Source organism: Zalophus californianus, chromosome 14, assembly GCF_009762305.2.
Source record: "Zalophus californianus isolate mZalCal1 chromosome 14, mZalCal1.pri.v2, whole genome shotgun sequence".
Taxonomy (NCBI): domain Eukaryota; kingdom Metazoa; phylum Chordata; class Mammalia; order Carnivora; family Otariidae; genus Zalophus; species Zalophus californianus.
This window is the reverse complement of record NC_045608.1, coordinates 84,308,681-84,329,854: the sequence shown is the minus strand read 5'-3', so window position 1 is coordinate 84,329,854 and position 21,174 is coordinate 84,308,681.

Here is a 21,174-nt window from a genome sequence, read left to right as displayed (position 1 = left end):
TACAAGACTGTTGGAAGATAAATTTATATTTCAAAGGCTTACTGCGTGGATGGGGAAAAATAGAGTCAGTGGATATAGAACACTAACTTTCCGAATTTGTGTGTATGTGTGAACCAAAAAATAGCAATAAAAGGATGATTGTAGGGGCGCCTGGGTGGCTCAGTCGTTAAGCGTCTGCCTTCGGCTCAGGTCACAGTCCCCGGGTCCTGGGATCGAGCCCCGCATCGGGCTCCCTGCTCGGTGGGAAGCCTGCTTCTCCCTCTCCCACTCCCCCTGCTTGTGTTCCCTCTCTCGCTGTGTCTCTCTCTGTCAAATAAATAAATAAAATCTTTAAAAACCCTTTAAAAAGATAATTCTAAGACATTTAAATAAAATGCAAGACCTGAAAATCCAAATATACATCTGACATTGAAGCAGCTATTATAAAAGGTACACCTTCAAGATAAATTACAATTATTCTTTATAACAGAACTACTACTAAGATCATAATTTATTTTCATCTGTTCATTAATCTTCCTCTGGTGAATGCCAGCCATTTTTTGTCTTCACTACTATTTGCTATGGTAAAAGCATATTTTGTTACCAAATAAATGGTCTGTTTATGAAATGAATAAATATTATTTAATGTAGAAAAAATAGTATAAATGTTGCTAGTTCTGAGGGCAGATTGCATTAAAATGTTTGGAAGCACTATGTCTCCCTGATGAAGAGTACTATCAGACCATCTATGTTTGCCTCCTGGCCTACTAAATAAATAATTAAGATGGAATGATTTCCAGTACTTGAATCTGTCACCATATTTCTTTTTTCACAATTGCCAAATAATAGAAGGTCATCAAAACTTGTACTATAAAGTGCTAACTTTTTAATTATAAATTAAATCTACATCATTATAGATGCATATGGCTGTATCTTCATTTTCCTGTGACTCTTTTTGCTTTTACTAAGTTATGCATTTCTTTAGGATAAAATTGCACTTCTATTTCAAAGCAGCCTCTTGGCCTAGACTAGGTGAGAGATAATAAAAGCAGGAGTTAGAGCAGTGACATAGAGTGGTGAGGATCGGTTTTAGCAATGGGTGGTAAAATCAGTCGGACTCATGGTAGATTGGGTGAAACCAGTAAATGTAAACTCTGCGTAGATAGGAATAAGAGGAACAGCTTAAGGCAGTGTCCAAATAAAAACGGAAAAAGCAAAGTGACATCATTTTTATGGTGGAAGAAACCTCCATGCATACACCACCGGGTTACAGATCCGGTAGAGGACAGGTCAGGGATAGAATGAGAGCCAGTATTTATTGAGGCCTCGCCTCCTAAGTACTTTAGAAGTCTCTCATTTAATGCTCAGCAAATGCCATATCAGAGAAGTTATATTTTTATCATATTTTACAGCTGAGGAAACAGAATTCTAAGTAAAATGCCCAAGTTCACACAGCTAGTAATGGAGACTGACTCTGAATCTGGGTCCTTAACAAACTCACCACTGTGTCCCACTAGAGAAAGAAGAAATAACCAATGAAGTCCCAGAGATGTGATTGAGCAAAAGCACAGATAATGATTTGTCCTGACAGGAAGATGCTCTGGGACCAGAGGAAACAGCATAAAGATAGGACAGATGCAGATAGGGTTTTAAAGTAGGTTAGACAAGAAGTTAAAGTACTTTGCTGCTAGCTTTCTTTAACTTGATAAAGAAGAAAGCAAAGCTGGCCCTCCAGTTCTAAAGCAGGGTAAATACTGAAGGGTTACTCTTACAACATGTGCTGAAGGAATAAGCTACTTGATTTCTGAGGACAGAACAGAAACTATCATCATATTTCTATTGATTTCATTGTGCAAGGAACTTGAAGAAATCATTACAAAATGACCATATGATGGCATTACTTTGTATAAAAAGTAAGAAAAATGAAGACTCTTATTTTTTTTTTTTAATTCAGGCTAACCCCAAATAGCACAGAATAGATGGATTACCTACTTCTGAGCTACATTATGTAAATTTGATTTTTTTTAATTTTATAAAACAAAAATCAGGTTTTAAAGAATACAAAACAAACACAAGGATTAAATTATACCTTCATATTCTATGAAGTAAATCCAAGTAACTGTAGAGAAATGTATATTTATTACTAATAAATATAATTCCATAAAGCAGAAAGAGACTTTGGCATCAGATGACCCAAATGGTTCCCTTCTCAGAAGAGGAAACTAAGATCCTATGAAATATATGACTTGCTAAAACTGATACAGTTCACTAGGAAAACCAAGACTTCATATACAGTATCCCTTTTGTATTCAGAATACACTATCCCTTGTGTAATGTGGTCAGAAGAAATGTTATCTCATGTTCTCTTTTCCTCATATATTCTTTAGGTTGTCCTATCATTCATGCCAATTAATCTACTGCAGTAGATGTATAAACTACTAATTGATCCTAAGGGGTATGATAAGGGATGGAACATTTACAGAACGCAAACTGTTTGCCAGGATCATCGCTAAGCACTTCTCTCTGTACTTTACCATACATAATTAGCTTAAGTATTTATTGATAGATCCATTTATTTTCAAGGACAAGAGAAGTGTGGCTGAGGGACTTTAAATAACTCACTTGGGGTCACGTATGGCCATTTCCCTCCCATCACACTGTGAAATACCACGATGTTTGCATCTGTTAAATATCTAAATTTTATTTTTCCCTGTGCAACTTCAGACATTTTTTTTTTCACTTTTAAATAGTATCAGCATGGTTCCGGAAAGTTTAATCTTCGATTTCAATAGTATGGACTACACAGAAGAGTTAGAACTAAGTGTTAAAAAAGAAATTAAGCTTAACTGCTCTTACCTTGAGCGCTTCTGGAAGGGACCAGAGAAGCACAATTTATGGGAAGGAAGCACACAGTGGAATGAGGTGCTACCACCTTCTCAGAGGAGCTCGCTGCTCCCCAGGACGACTCACACTGGAAGGATGCCACATGTCCTATTTCCTCATAAACTTGCTAGCAAATCTAACTTTCTTAGGGAATGCTAGTTTGGCATCTCCTAAGTCACATGTGTAAACTCAGGGGGCGAGGGAAACTGAGAAATGCAATTTATTAAGTTCTCTGTAGGACATGTATGGAAATCTCAAAACACAAGGAAGAATTGCAACATACTTTAGGCAGCCCAAACTTAAAAATGTTTGCTACAATCCACCCATAAATTTCCCAATATAAGAAAACACCTTCCTTTATACTCAAACAATGGAGGGGCGCCTGGGTGGCTCAGTTGTCTGAGCACCCAGCTCTTGATTTCGGCTCAGGTCATGATCTCAGGGTGCTGGGATCGAGCCCTGCCTTGGTGCCACGCGGGTGTGGAGCCTACTTAAGATTCTCTCTCTCCCTCTGCCTCTCCCCCAACTGTCTCTCTCTCTCTCTCTCTCTCTCTCAAAATAAAAAATAAATAATAATAATTTTATTCAAACAATGGAAATAATAGGTTCTAGTCCCTCAACCTAGGAAAATATAATTTCACTCACAAGAATGAAAGCAAGTGCGTTTTCTTACCAGAATGAAGAGACTCACATCCTGTGGATCTTCTTCAAGTTCAGATTTCTAATTATTATTTCTTCCTCATCTAGTTCTATCATATTAGCACTCTGATATTCTGTAACATGAAAGAAATTTGAAAATTTAACCATTCCATAGATAATAATTAGGGGAAGAGAGTGGGGAGGATATCAATCAATGTGCATATGTACATATAACACACAACAAAGAAAAGAGGGAAAGAAATGGGCAGGAAGTGTCACTGTTCTTTCTCCAATGGGTTTATCAGAAAATCATAGTTGTTATTTGTAATTTAATTCTTCCATCAACCATTCCATATTTCCACTTCCTGAACTCTTTATCCCTAGTGGATCTGAGTGCATAGTTGTCCTGCCTGCAATGGTTGCTGAATTCTTGCATTACCTATTACCACTGAACATGGCAAAAAATAAGAGGCATTCCTAGGATTCTCTGATTTTAAGACATAATCTTTTCTAGCCCTATAGTATAGCAGCAAATCTATTACTTTGTCACAGGTTCCAGATAGCATGCTGAGTAGCTACAGATACCCCAAGAAACATTGGTCTGCTGGTGTAAGGGGATCAAGTGTCCAAACTGCTTGCATTGCAGCCTGCACTGGCTAAAGAGCCTTCTGTTTCTCTTACTTTCACTCATAGATGAGACTTTATAATTGCCTTGATAAAGGGATTGAAGCGCTACGTCCAAATGGTGATACAATATTTCTCCAAGATTTAGTGTGATCTACCAATCTTCATGCATCATTATAAGTGGTAAGGATTATAAGGATTTGCATCCTGTCTTTAACTTTGGAGGCTAGACGTTGACAGGTTCCTGGAATTTCAGATTTTATGCACGCCAGGTCAAGATGATATACTCTAGTGGGTCAGTATAGGATTCTGTAAGGTGCTGAGAACACCAGAATCCCTGCAGACTCAATTATGGCAGAAGCAATGAGGCACATCCATTTTCCACAAGAGCAAAATTGCTACCAAATGGGACATAAGGAACATGTTATTTCCTTACTTAAGGCATCAGAGTATCAACAAGCATGTTGAAACGGATAATCAGTTTTAGCTATCAGGTTTTCATATTTCCAAAACTCATTCTATTTTTTTCTTTTTTTTTTCCAGATTAAGAATGAGGCAGATCAAAAGAGTTGTAAAAAAGTGTTTTCATCAAAAAATTTTAGATCAATGTCTTCAATATTACTGGGATATGCAAGATTAATTTTTTGCAAACTCTATCTTCCATTCAAATTCTATAAAGTAGATATTGTGTTTAAGTGGTGCATACTCCTCTTAATTTTGATATTCATAATTTAACAGTTAAGATTGTAATAGTGAAGTGTCATGATAAAGTACAGTTGATTAATAAAATAATTTTATATATAATAAAAGTATGTATTTTAAACATAAAATTGGCTAATCTGATTTCAAAAGATAGTTTTCAAATTAAATCTGTTATGTAATTCAAAATTGACCGTATTTTCTCATTCAATCCATTTAATTCTTATTTAAATATAGATAAACCAATATAAAAGCCATTAGCAATATTGAAACATCAGAAAATAATCAGTTATGCAATATTTTAGTTGGATAGTGTTATAATGGACATTCCAACAGTAAGTATATGTAGTAATATGCAATATATATATACTATATATAGTAAATATAACCTAATTTATATTGTTTGGTATATGTGACTGAATGATTAGAACTACTTAATCCAAAGTCTGTTCCATTCAACAATGAAAAATATTCAGTCAGATAGTTAGTTTAAATCAATGAGTCAATTTAGTGAAAGTTAGTGAGGCTTATCTAGAATAAAATTAGAATATTCAGTTTCCCATGAAATTTTATAGGTATTTTTTATCAAGTGATTCTGCACTTCACGTCCTGTAACTTTATTTTTTTTATTTTTATTTTTTAAGATTATTTATTTATTTATTTGACGGGGGCGCGGATCACAAGCAGGGGGAGTGGGAGAGGGAGAAGCAGGCTTCCCACGGAGCAGAGAGCCCGATGCGGGGCTCGATTCCAGGACCCTGGGACCACGACCTGAGCTGAAGGCAGACGCTTAACGACTGAGCCACCCAGGCGCCCCACGTCCTGTAACTTTAAACATGGGTTATTTTATACTTCAGGCTGGCACGAAGCACATGGGGTAGATGCGCAATAGATACTGATCGAAATGATGACTAATAAATCTACCTCTTACTTTAATATTCCATTGACAAAAGAAATTTCACAGGGCATCCAAATAGCATTTGGCTATATTTTTTATGGGCAGAAAAAGTAAATATTTTTGCAAAAGCGTTGTCAAACTTTTAAACAGGTATAACAAGGATTCTCTAGGAAAACCTGTTCCTCTAATATACGCATTATTGTTTCCTCTTCGACATTATTAATGCCGATGGATTTCAAAGACTTATGTACAAACACATTTAAGCCTTATTTTGAAGATACAAATTAAGAATAAATATTAAGATTTTAATACTTCCTTGTATTTAAATTTCTGTGGAAATTACATGCAGAAAAACACTGCTAGAGGAATTAAAATTGTTAAACTGTGTTATAGTTAGAGACAAGGTAGAAATTTTATCGAGGGAGAGCAGCGGGCTTGGTCCTGAGTCTTGTTCTCAGCTTTGCAGATCCAGGGAACCAACTACCAGAGACAGAATTCAGGAAAATGGAATCACACTCTTTCAGGAATCTTTTTGGTAAGACACACATGTGCGTGCACGTGCGCACACACACGCACAGAACCCCCCCAACGATTTATTCACCAATAGTTAATGCAAATTTAATTTTTAAAGGTCAGATATCGTCGGTTAAGCGACTGCCTTCGGCTCAGGTCATGATCCTGGAGTCCCAGAATCGAGTCCCGCATCGGGCTCCCTGCTCAGCGGGGAGTCTGCTTCTCCCTCTGACCTTCTTCCCTCTCAGGCTCTCTCTCTACCATTCTCTCTCTCTCAATAAATAAATAAAAATCTTTAAAAAAAAGATATAAAAAAACCACTTTGTTAACATTTTTATAAGCAATGACATTAAATATATATTTTTAAAATCTTCAAAATCTAGAACTTCTCTTTCTTTGGCATACAATAGGAGAGGGAGGTCGAGGCCGTGGAAAGAAAAAGACACAGACAGACAGACAAAGATTCCTGAAGAAGAATCTTTCTTTCTGCCAATGTCAACAGGGGACTGAGACCTTCATGTTTCCACAGCTTGATGCATTTTGTAGAGGACAAGTAGCAGAGTGGCTGCCCAATAACTGAGTAAACAAAAGAACCAAAGCAGCTTTTGGCAATATTTGTCTCCCAGCCTTTACCGTACTGCTTAGATCCACTTTTGAGGAACTGCCAGGAAGTTACCACAGATGTGCATTACTCCACACACCAAGGAGACTGCATCAGTCTCCCTTATCATGTGCTTTTTGTCTCCCAGACTTCCACCTTAGGGTTCCACGAAGTCCCTGGGTTCAATAAAGTATGTTCTTTTCAAGAATGCATTTTATCTATTTTAATTATCTTACTTACACACAAACATCCTCAAGATGTTAAAAAAAGACTTTTTTCAAAGTAAAGAAGAGACAAACCTAAAGAGTATGAGTACTTTTTTCTTACAGAGACAGCAAATCAAGATACTTTATACACTTTTAGAAATTACAGAAATATTTGAATGAGCATGATATATATATGTATATATACATAACCTTTTCATATGCTACCACCAAACTGAAGTTTTCTTTTTTCCCCAGAAACCAACTCTTCCTCTAACATTATATTCTTCACTTAGTATTCAAAATGTTTTGCCTCCTTATCTTTGTCAAAGTCCTAGGATTTTGATTTGTATCATCCCTTTCCCTGTGGGCAAATCCCACATCTTAATTTTTTATTGAATATATGCTGTCCCCAGGGTGCCTGGGTGGCTCAGTTGGTTAAGCGACTGCCTTCGGCTCAGGTCATGACCCTGGAGTCCTGGGATCAAGTCCCACATTGGGCTCCTGGCTCAGTGGGGAGTCTGCTTCTCCCTCTGACCCTCCTCCCTCTTATGCTCTCTGTCTCTCATTCTCTCTTGCAAATAAATAAAATCTTTAAAAAAATTTTGAATATATGCTCTCCCCTTCACTACTAATGCAAGATACTAGCTCTCTTTATGTGTCTTGGTCCTCCTAAAATTCCCTGTTTGGTACATTCTTTTTCTCATCAACACTGATCTCCACCCTGAAGCCAGAGAGAAATACCTAAAATATTAATGGCTGAAAATCATTCCAAGTCTGGCATCTTGAATGTAGCAATAGTTCTTAAAGTGTGTTTCTAATATCAGCATATCAGGGTCACCTGTGAACCTGTTAGCAATGCAGATTATACAACCCCACCCCAGATTCAAAGCAGAAACCCTGGGTGTTGGGCCCAAGCAATACGGGTTTAAGGAAGCCCACTGGCCATTGTGATGTGTGCCCATTTTGAGAACCACTGATCTGTGGGGCAAAGTCTCTGTTTCTTAGCATGATGTAAAGTAGTGTTGCCCACAGAAAGGCAGCTTGTGGGTCAGCTGGGAGCTTGTAAGAAGTCCCTCCTGGACCAACTCGGAAACAACTAATACAGTGTGTTTGCCTGGAATTGCACACGGTCTGGGGTAGTTGGGCCTGTGTTCTGGCAAGCTCTTCAAGTGATGGCTTTTGCATACTTAAGTTTGTGAAGCACTGGTGGGAAGATCCTGAATGGGCTTATTTCTACCATTTTAGCCTTCTGACTAGCTCTTCTCACATTTGGAAATCCAGCCTTAGCAATCGACCTGTGTTTCCTCAAAAGTATGAGTAGCTTCCAGGCTCAGTAGCGTTGCCCGCACGAGTCCCTCTGTCTGCATTGCCCTCACCAATCAGTTCTCCTGGCTAAATCCTTTGCATTCCTCCAGACTCAGTGGCCCTCTGACCTCCTCCAGGAGGCCACCTCTGACTTCCCACACACTATTGTATTTTTCTTCTCCAAGGCTCTACTGCAATTGCTATGTTGGGTGTGTATCTCCCCACCAAAATCTAAGCATACGGAGCAAACTATAAAGATTTCTCTAAAGATAGTATACTTTCCACACGTGGAGAGAAAAGGTGACATTCAGCACATAAGGGTTATATAACAAGGCAGTGTTAAGTAGTATAAAGATCACCTAGTCCTGGTGTTGTCCTGCACTGTGGGTGTGACTTTGTCACTCAGTCCCGGAGTCTCAGGTTTGGCATATGTGAAATGGAAAGAAAAATTCCTGCCCTTTTTTTTTTACTGTAGAGCACTGTTGTGTGAATCAAATAAGATCCTTGATGTCAAAGTGCTTAGTAGACACAAAATTTTACACAGATGCAGAAGACGTTTTCACATAGTTGGTGTTTTGATTAAACAAAACTAGCCCTTATCTTCCTCCTGAAGTATCAAATTTCAGGCGAACCATAAAATTAATTGATATTAGATAAATAAAATTTCAGAATCTTAGTATCTTTATCTTCAAAATTAAGACACATTACCGCAAGCACACAGGTGTCACATGAAAACAGAATGCCTACTGAATGCTAAAGTTATGTTTACTCCTACATGGTGTTTTGTGATGAAGTATTTGCGTAGGTATCACCTCTATATACAAACTGCACAGGTAGAATATACAAACACCTTCTTCAGCTTTATTTGGGCTCCTGTCTGTCTACAGAATACCAACCCCCGATCTGGGATCCAAACGCCTTCTCAATCATAAGCCAATCTATCTTTGCCTGCATGCAAAGGAAATTCTTCCAGAATCCAATTATTAATATACGTAGAATTGTTGAAACTTTAACAAATTACAAAAGTGACATATAGTTTTAGAAAGATGCATGATAGGGACATACTAAAAGTCAAAATATTTTTATCTATATTTCATTAGTTGTTTTGTCTTTGTTGGAGCCAAAGAAAGTCTGATTCCCTATAGAACTGAATTAACTGGGTTTTGTTGTAGGCTATGTAGAAGTCTCTTATTCCAAATGCAAATTCCTCATTGGCTAAGGTAATTTGCTGAACACAGTTTTAACTAACCCTTTCTTAAACAGCTAACCAACATCTTAAATAAGGAATCCTCCTCATGCTGAAACCCTTACTTCCACACATTCAGATACCTGTGCCTCAGATTCTTGGTATTTTTAGGATTTAGCCATGGAAACACGATTTGTTCTCAGCTCATCCACTGCCAATTAAGTAACAGCTTTGACAGATATGGTAAGTCATCTCTCTATTTTCCAGATTTCAAAACTGTATTTTTCTTATCTTTTCTTTAGTTCCCTTGATCTTGTGTTTTTAAAAATTTTCATTTCTAAACTTTAATAAAGCATCAAGAGGCAGCAAGTTAGACATTTGTACTTCATCTCATACGCTTACCATGACATTTTTCAACACACAATCTTATACCATTGTAAACATGCATACGAACACTTTCAATTTCTACTTTTTCTAAAATTCCTTATGCTCCCCAATATAATGCCTTCCCTTTGTTTATTGTCATTAATAAAACAAGCAGAATCCTTGCATATGACTTTTTGTTAGATTTCCTTTTTTATAACATTTATATTATTTAACTTTCTAGATTATGTATCCGAGGACAGAAATTGCCTGCCCACTGGTCACGTATTGCCTGTTCTGTTTGGCCAGCAGAGTATTTGAAAGGAATACAATTTTATGAAGCATGTGTTCTTATCACTTAGAACACTTAATTATTTGACCCCTGAAAGCATGTGAATTCTCTAAAGTATTTCATCAACATTAAATGAAGGAAAACGGAAAAATAAATAAGTGGATGTCATGCTTCTTCAATTTCTTTCTTTCCAAAATAATAACTTTTCATTACTTTTTCTTTATCTATAAATTTCTTTGGCTAATTCATACTGTCATTAAAAGTGATTTTCAATTTTGGGCTGTGTTTTTTTAAATTTCTCTGACAGCAATTATAGATTTTTATCTATGAACTTGTCATTTGGTAAACGGTATTATTGTGCTTATAAATGCTGAAAGTCTGCTCCTAATTTCAGTGTTTGTATTTACTATCTTTGCATCCTGCTTCCTCACGTATAATACCTAAATTAAATCCCAAAGCACAATAGTTAACTCAGTACTTTGAGTCTAGCTTGGTAACATACACTATTTCCACATATTGTATTTATTTGTATTTCTTTTTCTTGAATAAATTGTAACTTTTTCAAGGACAGTAACCAGGACTTACACATTTGGAGAATCTCTAAGACTGTTGATAACAAATCTACTTCATTGTTTGCAACATCTTAGCCAAGCAATAAATATTTGTTAAATTAACTCAGCCACTGTTCTCTTGCCACCACTTCAGACATCTGCATGGACTGTCATTTTGTTCGAACAGATCTGACTAGAATATATATTGCTATATAGACAATTTCTCTAGAATACAAAAAAAAAAAAAAGCCACATCTGGTCAATTTGGTGGGGAAAAAATGAAACAAAACAGACAAACAAAAACACAAGTTAACATTGTTGATGCAAAATTGCCAATATGTTCTTCATGCTTTTTCTTCTTCCAAAAGGATGTTCTGACATTATTTAAACAAGAAAAGAAAGAAATAGCACATATGTAAATCAGATGGCAATTCATCTCTTTTCCCATTCCTTCTTCAATCTCACTCAGCAAATTGATTTGCCTTGCTAAGAAATGGATCTACGGAAAAAAAAAATTACCATCTTCACAATGATTCTAGGATCTTATAAATCGTAATAATTAGCATGACCTCCTTTTCTAATTCAATTAGCTCCAAAGGAACAATTTCCTATAATAGATTCACTTCTATTATCCTTAACAGCATTAATTGGGCAATGCTATATATAGCATGATGAGGAGTCCGGTGCTTTGTCCAGAAGCACACTTGCCTTAAGCTGATCTGATGGTTTCTTTCCAAGGGTTTGAGTCCTCGCTTCCTTTGCTGTTACTCTTACTGAAGGCTAACTGTGATGGAATGTTTACATCGTGTATGTACTGATTCTTCTTAATCTCTTAAAACTGCTTAGTTAAAAGTCTACTGTTGATATTATTCTTGAAGTTCTCTATATTTCATGATCTTTTTGTTATTGTCTACATTGAAAGGGTTGTATTTGGAATAATGATAGTTTAGAGTTTTGGAATTCTCTAAAATAAGCAAGGGGAACAGTAATCATTTCCCCAGTACAAAATAGGGAGTGAGTTTATATTATCACAAAGACCCCTTTCTGTTCAACAATTTTAGGATCAAAACTCAGGAAAAGTGCTAGAGCTAGCGTTATGATACACGTCTTACAAGAAACTTGCGTATTCAGGCCCTTTACAAGAAAATTCTCAAAAAAGTCATGGCTTTGACCACGCAACTCTGCCCACTTGGTCACAGCAGACTGGCCAGCAAGATCACGATAGGGCTTTGAGAGGACTGGCTATAGAGGCCCCATACAGAATAAGTCAGTGAAACCCAGTGGTTGGGGAGTTCATTTAGTATGCGCCATCGTAGAGGGACTGAGTTAGTTGCTAGGATCAAGAGCCATAGAAGCAGAATAATACCGTCAGAAAACCAGGAAATGGAGGTCAGAACTGTCAATATATCTAAGTTCTAGACCTTCGAGATGTCTTGAACAAAATCCCAATTTCCTGTGGAGCTTATAAAATACTTTTTTTTAAATAAAATACTGTCTTTACTTCTGTATTTTCATATATCCTACAGCTAAGGCCTTAGCACTTGAGGTAACTTGAATATGTCAACCTTTTTTTATAAAGCAAAAGATTCTAAATAATAGTGATATAAAACTATTTATATAAAACTACTTATTTTAAAAAATATCCTTATATTATTTAATAATAGGTTAAATACAAAATATTTAGAGGATTTTAATTGTATTTTTGATTAGGTAAGTTATAACATCTCCATGATTCTTATTTTGTGAAGTTTATTTTAAACTATTTTCTTTTTAAGTTCTTTATGTATGCAAAATGGAGGACAACAGTCATGTAATACCAGCCAAGTGATGGAGTTATATGGAAGCACTTTTTTAAAACTAAATCTATTTACATGAAGTTCTTTCCTTTAGCTTCCAAATAATCTATATGGTTTCAGCATAAGCCAATAGTCTTAAAAGTAAAGAGTTTTATTTAATTAAAAAATATAGGTATGGGTGAAATTTTCTTCAAGATCTCTGAAGAATTATTTGATTTGTCACTAATATCCTTGGCTTTTTTCAGTGTATTTAATTCCACTGATATCCAAAACTCTTAGGTCCTCACAAAAGCAAAGGGTTTGTAATTAGGGGCGCCTGGGTGGCTCAGTCGTTAAGTGTGTCTGCCTTCAGCTCAGATCATGATCCCAGGGTCCTGGGATCGAGCCCCGCATCGGGCTCCATGCTCAGTGGGAAGCCTGCTTCTCCCTCTCCCACTCCCCCTGCTTGTTCTCTGTCTTTCGCTGTCTCTCTGTCAAATAAACAAATAAAATCTTAAAAAAAAGTGTTTGTAATTAAATCAATAATATATAGATCATGTGATTCAGTTAGATTACAAATTAACAAGTATTTTATATAGAAAAGTAAGAGTTGCTTCAGCAGCACATATACTATGTAGAAAAACAAGAATATATTTGTAGAAAATGAGGAAATTATGTTTTTTTTTCCTTTACTGCAGGCTTTTTTTTCTCAGTCTTTTGATTATACAATACAAAAGGTTTTAAAAATTTAAACAATAGTGTGGCACCTGGGTGTCTCAGTCAATTAAGTGGCTGACTCTTGATTGGCTCAGGTCAGGATCTCAGGGTGGTGAGATTGAGTCTCTCTTTGGCTTATATGGAGCTTGCTTAAGATTCTCTCTCTCCCTCTTCCTCTGCCCTGATCCTTTGGGCATGTATGCTCTCTCTTTCTCTTTCAGAAGAAAAATTAAAAAGTAACTTAAAAAACCTGGGATGAAATATTTGAAGCTATTGAAGTATACTGGGTTTCACACCTTAAAAAATAATACATACTTAGGAAGCAAAAATAAGTCCAAATTAAACATACATTGAATAATATTATTCATAGTGCAAATATGAAATGCAAAGATGATAGAATCTGGAAAGAATAATAGAAATTAAGTTAATTAAATGAACAAAAAAAAGATAGCCACTAGGATCCATTTTTAAAACTAAGATTGCATATATATATATATATATATATATATATATATTTTTTTTTTTTTTTAAGTAGATTCTACACCCAGCATGGAGCCCAACACAGGGCTTAAACTCACGACCCTGAGATCAAGATCTGAAATCAAGAGTCGGCTGCCTAACCAACTGAGCTACTCAGGTGCCCCAAGACTTGCATTTTAAACTATACATTTAAAAAGTTTTTAAAGCCTGATTTTAAATTGCTTTTTAACATAGAAGGACAGTCAAAGATAGGAGAAGAATATATCTTCAGTTCAAGAAGTGCATTGTTTTTCATGAGATATAGGAAGTCTGTACCTAACAGCATAGTTCAAAAGAAATTGTTCCCTCTTAGTGTAAGTTCTTGGCATGGTAAAAGTTCTTTGTACCATGAGAGACCATGGACTCTGAGAAACCAACTGAGGGTTCTAGAGGGGAGGTGGGTGGGGGGATGGGTTAGCCTGGTGATGGGTATTAAAGAGGGTACGTACTACATGGAGCACTGGGTGTTACACGCAAACAATGAATCATGGAACACTACATCAAAAACTAATGATGTAATGTATGGTGATTAACATAACATAATAAAAAAAAGCTAAGTACTAAATGCAAAAAAAAATTAAGCAAGTTGAGAATAAAATTGGAGAAAAGAAAAACAGTGCAAAAAAAGTTCTTTGTACTTTCATAAAAAATACAAACAAGAGATATGTGAAAAATAATTTCAAAATTTAGAATTTACACATGACCTTTTGTTCCATACTGCTGACTTCAGCATGGAGAAACTCTCATTAGCAAGCTCTCTAAATCAGGATCCTGATCACTCTCAGAACATGAGTTACTAGGTTCTGGCAGTGATTCTAATGATAATTTACTGCAGAGCAACTTCCTTTACACAAGTTAAGAAAACTTTGGTGGTCTTCAAATCCTTCTGTTGAATTGGTATTCTTATCCCTTTACACGGTATACTAATTAATGACAGAAGAGTAAATAGTACATGCAGATAGTAATATAAATGCTGACTTTAAATGATGTTAAAGATGGTATTAAAATTGACTTTAAGGGAAATAATAAAAGCTAATCTTCATGAAGGCAAACTTCATTTTCCGTAAGTAGCATTGTTTACAGAACAAAAGCAGTTACTAAACTAAATGTTTATCTCTTTAGAGAAAACAGTTGAATTCGTTTTTTGATGTTCTAGTCTAATAGTGTTTTGTTAATATTTGCAACATTCTTTATCAAGGATTCTTTTACATAAGGATTATTTTTTCCTTTTTAAAGAAAAAAAAACCTAAAATTTAAATATACTATGTGATGTAAAAATTTAGCAAATGCACTTAATAAAACAGTAACATAACTGGAATTATTTTTAACCTGTGACTCAGCTCTTAGCATCTAAATAAACGGTCCCAACTGTGTCTCTTCTTCCTCCCCGGGAAGTGTATGTTCTAAAGAGGCAGCAACACTCCTCATATTTCAACATTGCTCATCGTTTAAAGCTCTCCTCTCTCTCTCTCTCTTTTTTTTTTTCAGTTTGGAAATGCCATTGCTAAGTATGCTCTGATCTCTTGGCACAACCTCACGTAAAATCTATTATTGAATCAATGATTATACCTCCTGTTCTTGAAAAACACCTTTCCCTGGGGCGCCTGAGTGGCTCAGATGGTTAAGCCTCTGCCTTCGGCTCAGGTCATGATCCCAGGGTCCTGGGATGGAGTCCTGCATCCGGCTCCTTGCTCAGCTGGGAGTCTGCTTCTCCCTCTCCCTCTGCCTCTCCCCCTGCTTGTTCTCTCTCTGTCTCTCTTGCAAATAAAAAAATAAAAAAAAATCTTTAAAAAAGAAAAACACCTTTCCCTGTGAAATCACACTATTCAGTGCTATCACATTCTTTCCCTCCTATGGTCCTCAGCGACCTCACAGTGATTCTTCCTCATCTGTGGAATATTACAACCCAATTCCTGCACACATCCACGTGGATGAAGCTTCCACGGTCTCTCTGCTCCTTGAGCACCACATCCCAGTGAACTTCTCTTCTAATCATCTCTACCTATAGTCATGCTTGGGAGCTTTCCGTCACACAAAGTTATTAATTTCTACAGGCTGCTCTGGTTTTCCTGGTGTCAGTCTTGTTTCACCCTAACTTATTGCCTGTCAGACAGATTCTTTGGGAACATACTTCAGGACTTTCCAGTTCCTGCTCAAAATGGCCTCATAGCTTCCCATCACACCAAGAATATAATTCTATGTCCTTCCCAGTGGCCACGAGCCATGTGCTGCTTGCTTACGCCTTCAAGTCCCCATGCCACACATCCTCCAAATGCACCCTGGCCACACTGGTCCCTTGCTGTTTCTCGGCCCACTGAGCATTGCCCTGTCTCTGGGTCAGTGCACTAACTGATCCCTTGGCCTGACATCCTCTTGTCTTGTTCTGTAAATTCTTTTGGTCTCTGCTCCAGTATCACCCCTTAGAGAGGTCTCTAAATTAGCATTTCAGGGCTTCTGTTGCTCCTTAATTGACTTTATTTTCTTAGCATTTCTTACTACATAACATTATATGCTTATTTGTATGTGTGTTTACTGTACCATTTGAAGGTACAATAAGCCTCCATGGGAACAGGGGCTTTATTTGTTTGGTGTCCTCGCCTACCTTGAGCACTGAACCTAGCTAGAATTAATAAAAAAAAAAAAAGTCAATGGAAAAAAGAAAAAAAAGAAGGAGGAAGACGTAGGGGTGATGGAGGAGGAAGAAAGAAAAGGAAAGTACCTTGTTTTCTGGAAATACTTCCTCTTCCTCCAGCTCATACGTGCAGCTATTTCTCTAAGGCCATTTTTTAAATCTGTATCAGAACATCAGTATATCAATGTGCCATATTCATAATTCCTTCTGTATGCAGCTTGGTTAGTGATGTATGTAGCACTGCTGCAAATACCAGTCTCTTTGTACTGCGTTCAATGCACGATCTAACCTTAGATTGACTTTATGGCCTACTTTGTCCATGATTATATCCACACAACTCATTACATCCTTTTTTTTTAAGATTTTATTTATTTATTTGAGAGCAAGAGAGAATATGAGCAGGGGGGAAAGGCAGATGTAGAGGGAGAAGCAGACTCCCCGCTGAGCAGGGAGCCCAATGCGTGGCTCGATCCCAGGACCCTGGGATTATGACCTGAGCTGCAGGCAGACTGAGCCTCCCAGGTGCCCCAGATGATACATTTTATGATCACACTCTCTGTGTTAAAGATTTTGGTCTTTATCTTAATAACGATCGGAAGCCATTGAGACTCTTGAACATAGAGTTACATGAATATCAGATTTGGGTTTTGCACATATTTCTCTGACCATACTGAGTAGCACAAACTAGCAAGGGGTCATAGAGTGTACAGGGAGGTGATGAATCTATTGCTGTATTTCTGGCTACATATGGTAGCTTGAGCTAGACCAGTGGCAGTGAAGATGGACAGAAGACATGGGAAGTCTGCCTGTCTCTCTGTCCCTCTCTCTGCTCGTGCTCTTTCTCTCTTTCTTTCTCTCTCAAATAAATAAGTAAAATCTTTAAAAAATAAAAATAAAATAAAATAAAATAAAATGTATCACCCAATGAGGAGCTTTTCTAGGTTAATAGGTGGTACTATTCATAATTAATGCTGAGGAAGTTAGTATAAACGAGGACAGCCCTGGGCAAAATGGGATTGAGTGTTCCCCTCCACATTAAATCTTACTTGGTTTTTCTGCTTTATACATCTCCACACTTCCTTCCAGATCACACTGTCCTAAGTTTTTCTCCTGTCCAGATAAACAGTTTTGTTTTTCTTATATGCCTGCTTCGTTTTACTACAGGCATTTGTACTTGCTAGTTTATCCACAGGAAACACATCCTTTCCCCCATTCACTGCCGTGGAAACACACCACAGATTCAGTGCGTTTCTTTTTGTTTTTTGTTATTTAAAAAAAAAAAAAGCCTTTATGATGTACAGTGGTTGCAGTGCAGGAAGGTATAGGTGAGTTCACCTGTACGGGGACTGGGCTGTCAGTCCTAAGTACACGGACCCATAGAAATGACAGGTTTTCATGAACACGTAATTGTAACCAAGATTCCCTATATTTTCCTTGCGGCCAGCAGGGAAGGACACGCCCCATAATACTCAGGAAGCAAGTGAGAAATTCTGATAATATATTGAGAAAAGTCATGGCATTTATTGATGAAAACGTTTAGATTTTTTTTGAAGATTTTATTTATTTCTTTATTTGAGAGAGAGGGAGAGAGCACCAGTGGGGGGAGGGGGAGGGGCGAAGGGAGAGGGAGAAGCAGGCTTCCCGCTGAGCAGGGAGCCCAATGCGGGCCTCGATCCCAGGACCCTGGGATCATGACCTGAGCCGAAGGCAGACACTTAACAACTGAGCCACCCCAGGCGCCCCTAAGACCTTTAGATTTATAAAAAGGTTATAAATGGGACAAGGGAGTAAAATATTGAAGATCTTCCAAAGGGCAATATTATTGTCTAAGATAGTAAACCACTGAGGATCTCTTGGTTAGTTGAGATTACTTAACTTTTAAAAATCCATGATGTAAAGTTCAACCGATTACAAAGGTTTCCTTTGTAATCCTAAAAATTCCTAAAAAAAGGAAATCCAAGATTTCCTCCTTGCCTTCACAGCTCATTGTTCAGAATCCAGCCCAAAGAGTAATTGCCACTTTCTCCAGAAAGACTTCTGTAACTATTGTTCTGTATTCTTTGTCCACTTTCACAGTATCATGCAAATGTTTCCTTGTAATTCAGTTTTAAATTTCATACATATTAGCCCTAATATTTCTGTGGGACTTTTTCTCTGGTACTAGAATGTAAACTCAGTGACAACTAGGACCACACCTCTCTTCCTCCTATTATGTAGCAGTGCTAACCACAGGGCTTGGCACATGATAGGAAATCTATTAAAATATACTTGTTGAATAAATGAATGAGTGGACGTGAAAATGTGCTTGGGAAAATCAATATACATACTAGGTTTTTTTTAATGGTTGTTTTGATATAATGACAAACCATAGTGTTCTAGAGTTTACTGTATGATCACATAAGAAAATTATAAAAATAAATGACCTTTTTTCTGCAGCCATGACTTTTTATACCAAAACAAAACCAAAAAAAAAAAAAAAAAGGAATCATAATACTGACCAAACACATAATTCCTTTCTCCTCTCATTCTTGACTTGCTTCTCCTGGGGGACTTCAGTTACCGTGTTGTTAAGAAAATCAAGTCACTTTACGGAGAAGTCCATGCAATGAGGAACTGAGACTTCCGGCCATCGGCCAGTGAGGGAAACGGCCACGTGGGTGAGCCTTCTCGAGAGCAGCCCCGGGAGCCCCATTCAAGTCAGAAGGCTGCCAGCCCTGGCCCACTCTAATATCATTTTAAAAATGCTGTCTTGAGTCAGTTTTGAGATCCCGGCCAGAGGCCAGTCAGTCCCTTTCTTGAGCAGCTATATCTACACCCCAACTATCCTCTTATCGGGATCTCACACTCCGGAACACTATACACCCACTTTAATCATGCCAGGGACAGGTACCAGACAACTAGGGACAGCTCCAATGCCCAGAACCCAGTGAAATTATTTAAACTGACCCATCTTAAACTGGCTAACCCTGCGTCACTCGTTCCTTCCCTCAAAAAGCACAGTGAAGGCCTTTGCCGTCACTCAATTCTGTCTCTGTCTGCCCTGTGATTCATCCTGGTGCCTCCCCTGAGTGGCCTTGCATGGCATATTGTGTTCTCCCCAGAGAGCCGGGAGAAAGGAAAGTCTAAAGCCCTTTCCAGCTCCTCTCTCTTGATCTGAGCTGGCCTCACCCTACCTCACTCAGTGTAATGTGGTTAAAACACAGACATCTTGACTGCAGCCTCTTGAGAAACCCTGGCTAGAACCATCTCGTTAAACTGTTCCCGGTTGCTAATCCACAGAAATTGTCTGAGGAAAGAAGCGATTGTTTGTTTTCAGCTGCCAAGTTTTGGGGCAATTTGTTATGCAGCAATGGAGAGCAATATCCAAGATAACATTCTTCAAAAGTGGCCTGGTATTTGGGCTTTAACCCCTCTCTGTTAAACCAGATCCCATTTGTCTGAAAGCTAATTTTCTCCAATCTCTCTCTCTCTCTCTCATATATATATAGAAAGAGGAAAGTATCTGGCAAGAGAATTATGTTTCTAATTCAGATTAAATTTTATAAATGATATCGTTGGAAATGATTCATCCATACATGTGCTTCACAGATTTCTTATATAATCAAAACAGTTTACCATAATTTGATTTCACCACAATTCAATTCAATAATAGTTAACTGAGTGAAAAGTGCCTGCCTAAAATTCTGGCTGGAACAAATGAGAATACAAAAAAAAAAAAAAAGGCAAAATTTCTGGTCTCAAGGACATAATAGTTTAATCAGCTAGTTCTCAAACATTATTGGTAAATTTGATAAAAATGCAAATTATCATGCCCCACCAAGATTCTGATTCCAAAAGGATCTCTAATGGACACAGAAATTTAGGTTTTTAAAAGGTTTCTGAAAGAATTTTGGTACAGATATAGACCAGAAAATTCCTTGAAATACCACTTTATTTTAAGAAGCATGTAGGATAGTTTTTTAGTAGTTAATTTAATATGAGCAGAAACATATCTAAAATATGTATCATTGGATTTATTTAAAGATGAATCAAATTTTCAATAATGCAATGGCAAGACTGCAGATCTGCATTAAAAAAACCGAGTTGTTGTTGGTCTGTCTTTCTCTCACACATTGAACAAATTATTTTACTTCACTGGGCCTCAGATTCTTTACCTGTAAAATTGAAGGAAGTGGATTAGCTGTGTCCTTAAAATACTCTCGGTCTTTAAAATTAGATAAATTCAGAAAGCAAGTTGCTAGACACCAGTGTACTATTTTTGTCACCTTATCCTAAGAGATGATATTTTCTATCCTGGATTTTTCTTCCTCCATTTTCTAATACAGGCAGACCTCAGAGATATTGAGGGTTTGAGTCCAGACACCCTAAGAAAGCAAATACCTCAGTAAAGTCAATCAAGCGAATTTTGTGATTTCCTAGTGCATATAGATGTTATGTTTACATTACCGTAGTCTATTAAGTGTGCAATAGCACGATGTCTAAAAAAATGTACATGCCTTAATTAAAAAATACTTTATTAGTAAAAAATGCTACACATTATCTGAGCTTTCAGCAAGTCATAATCTATTGCTGGTGGAGGGTCCTGCTTCGATGCTCATGGATGCTGGCTGATCAGGGTGGTGGTTGCTGAAGGCTGGGATGGCCATGGCAGTTTCTTAAAATAACACGGCGATGAAGTTGGCTGCATCAATTAACTTCCTCTCACGAACAATTTCTTTGCAGCATGCAATGCTGTTTGATAGCATTTTACCCACAGTAGAACTTTCAAAATGAAGTCAGTCCTCTCAAACCC